This window comes from Erpetoichthys calabaricus, chromosome 2 (assembly GCF_900747795.2).
Source record: "Erpetoichthys calabaricus chromosome 2, fErpCal1.3, whole genome shotgun sequence".
Lineage (NCBI taxonomy): Eukaryota > Metazoa > Chordata > Cladistia > Polypteriformes > Polypteridae > Erpetoichthys > Erpetoichthys calabaricus.
The window spans coordinates 159,028,109-159,032,027 of NC_041395.2; positions in this window are offsets into that span (position 1 = coordinate 159,028,109).

Consider the following 3,919-nt stretch of genomic DNA (forward strand, 5'->3'; position numbering starts at 1 on the left):
GAGTCTAAAGCAAAAAGGGTATGAAAGATATTCCTTTGAAACAATAAAGTATCCTGATAACTGGACTACAAATGTAACTCCAAGAAAAAAATTCTAAAAAAAAAGATATACTAATAAGCATTAACTCCACAATAAAAGTAAAAGGGTACAGAGAGAAATAAATCAAGTGAACACTTATAATCAATATCTAAATAAAAATATCAGGTAGTTTATGTCAAACATAATTTTTAGATATTTAACAAACTCAAAACTAGAATAGTATTGAGAAGGAAAGCATTCAAAATTGTTTGAATAGACTTTAAAGGTTTTTCAAACAGTTTCAGTCAATTGATTAATCAACATACAGTATAACCAGTCATCTGATTTAAGCTTTGAAAAAAGATCTCTGACTTGTTTGTGAACATGCAACTACAACAGAAGTGCTTTATTCTTGATTTGGAAGGCTACAATGGTATTTGTTGCCATGTTTTTAATTTTGTGTATTATGTACTTTTTATGTGTTAAAGCATAAGCTTATGGAATGAATGACCACATATTGCAGGATATAGTAGTACTTTCAGGAAGTTCAAAATTCAACATGATGTTATTTTTGTGAAATTAAGTGTACATGATTGATGGACTTTGTTGGCCTGAATGACCTGTTCTTATCAAAAATTTCTGATGATCCAAGCACTGTTAAAGGCTGGTTGGATTACCTTGATTTTTGTAATACTGCTATATGCACAGTAGTAGGAGTGACGTATTTTGAATTTACTTTTGCAAAACTATCCCTATAATAATACAGTGGCACAGTATATAACACCTCAGCTCCGGACACCTGTGTAATATTACAGTTCTGCTCCTAGTTTTGTGGAGTCTTCATATTTTTCACATATCTGCATGAGTTCACTTTATGATGCTCTGATTACCTCCCATATTCCAAAGATTATTAAATGAAATGATAACCTGAATATTGTGATTAATTTGTTTCTTAAGTCAATAAAAATTTAATTTCCTGTTACTGTATATAAAAATAGGCTTTTGCAAATGACTGATAGATATCTGCTATTATAATCAAAAATAAAATCCCTGTCTGGCACAGCTATCTAAAATATCTTTTCTAAATATCTGCATTGGAAATGGAGCAAGAGAAATCTACCTGCATTAGAGATAATAATTAATATACAGTATGTATGAATATCAAGTAAAAACAAAAAACGCTGTACACTATGCGTTTAGGTTACCAGCTTTATAGAATAAAAAAAAAAAACCATGCTTTGCATTGCCTTGAGGGCTGCTCACCTATATTTTTACATATGTGAGTGCCAAGGCTGTAAAATGTATTTTAGCTCTGTGACGTAATGTGGAGGAAGCAGCTGCTGCTTTATAAGAGTAATGCAGCCTTCTACTTTAACATAGCATACTCGAAGATGGGGCCGCTACTAATATGGTTCAAATCATTCCACACAATGTTTTTATTAAGATAAGTGGAATATTTCCAGATTGTATGTCTAAAAGCATTGTGTTTAACAAAAGATCAAATCTGTTCAAAAGTTTTTTGTATTACTACTGATGAAGCTCACACCTGAACTAACAGAGGCAGTTAGGTGAACTGCTTCATGAACAGGGCTAATCCTAGGAATTACAGAAGGATAGAGGCCAGAAAATGAGTTTTAAAGTGTTGGCAACACTAGGACATTAATGTACGCACAATAATCAGTCAAATCCTCTGAATTTGACACTTCTTCTGAAGCTCACATAATGCTCCTCAAGATCAGCCTGAAGGGAGCACCCAAGAGGGAGCCAGCGAGCCACTTAAATGGTTTTATGATCTGCAGTTGTGCCTGATACCGGCTAATTTATTCTTTGATTTTGCATATGACGCTAGATATCATTTTTAGGACACTTTACCCTCAATTAAAAGTGGACTTGGAAGCTGCATATTTTGCATTTCATAACAATGCAAGTGTTAAACTGAAGGTGATTTTAATAGGATTTGCTGCATTTGGTAACCAAAGATTAGCAGCTTTATATCTCAGGGTCTAATGTTAAAGTGGGGGTGTGTTTTAATCTGGTGTGGATTAATATCAAGCTTGAAAAAGCTAAAGGACAATGAAAAAAAGACAAACTTGCTATCCAGAATCGCTCCTGCTTTTCCAAACCAGGTTACTTTTGTCACTCTGTAATACTCCATGAGTTTACAGTGTTTTAGTATGTTTAGGTAGCAAAATCAAAAAAGAAAACCATCATAAATGATATTTTAATAACCTGACACATCTTAACATTCACACAGTATATAGTTTTCTGGAAATTCTACTGTATATTTTAATCTGTTAAATTATGTGAATCAAATTTTTCTTTTATAGCATCAGCACATATGATCAGAGAAGAAAAGAAATTAAATGACGAAAAGAGGTAACCTTGATCTACTTTTCAACAAGACTCTGCAGGAGTAAAATATTTACACAAAATACTTGGTCAATATGCAGTACAATGGTAGTGTTTTTGCTTCACAGATCAAATGTCTTGGGTTTGAATCAAATGCCAAGTAGATGTGATGGACTGGCACCCTCTCCAGAGTGGTTTTCGGGAATGTGCCTAGTGCTTTTGGTATAGGCTCCAGACCATGGCAACAATGAACTGGTTATGTTCAGCTGAGAGTACTTTAGTTTTAACATTGAAAGCAATCTGTTTTACTTACAAATAAACGTAATTCTGTGAAATAAATTACATTGAGACCAATCTCCAGCAACTGCATTTACATTCCAGAGTCAGCTGGACTTGCACATACAGTAAATTCCATGTCCATACTGGTTTTCTGTATGTACACCGCTGTCCTGCCACAACACAAAGATGTTTCTTACACAAGATAAATGTTTTAGGTAAACTGGAGTCTCTAAATAGGGTCAATTTGACTAAGTGTGGGTGTATGCATGTGCAAGAGTGTACTCTGCAATGTATTGGTGTCCAGCATAGGGTTGCATCCTGTCCATTGTCTGTCTTCCTGTTGACATTTGATGGTCAAGGAAGGCAATGAAGGTGGACTGTTCAAGCCCCCAATTTGAAATATGTAAGTGATATAATACAGAGTATATGTATCACAGGTGGCGCAGTGGTAGTGCTACTGCTTTGCAGTAAGGAGACTGTGGAAGATTGTGGGTTCGCTTCCTGGTTCCTCCCTGTGTGGATAGCGCTTTGAGTATTGAGAAAAGTGCTATATAAATGTAATGTATTATTATTATATTATCTAGATAATTCTCTGCCTTATATAAGGTGGATAACATGACTGACAAATTGGTTGTCCCAAGCTGTGCATTTCATAAGATTGCTGTTGCTGAGGCAGTGACAGGATCGTAGGAGGGAATGCTTGAAGCACAAACTGAGGTGAAAGAGTTTTAAGTCCATTAAAATAACTGACCACTTGTAAGTTTAAGTAACTGAGAGAGAACAATCCTCCTGTTAAACCTTACTTAGTAACAAACCTTAGTAACATCTCCATCCATCGATTTATATTTTTCGATTAATCCAATTCAGGGATGCCGTGACTGAAGCTTATCCTTCCAGCTTCAGGTGTAAGGCAAGAATAAAATCAAACCTGGATAGGATTGCCAGTCCATCATAGAGCACACACACTCAGTTATAGGGAAGATTGAATCTCCAGTTAACCTACCTTGTATGTTTTTGGATGTGGTAGGTAAAGCGATGTATTCCAAGAAAAACTCATATGAAAACCAGGATATCAAGCTTGTGTGTTCTGATGGTTAAAAGAAACAGATATGATTTTATAAGATCAGATGTTTCAATGTCACCAATAACTAAGAGTTCCTTAAAATCACTATACAAAATTATTATATTATATTATATTATATTATATTATATTATATTATATTATATTATATTATTTGAAGAACTCTCTAGAGAATGTGTTATGTACAGTATC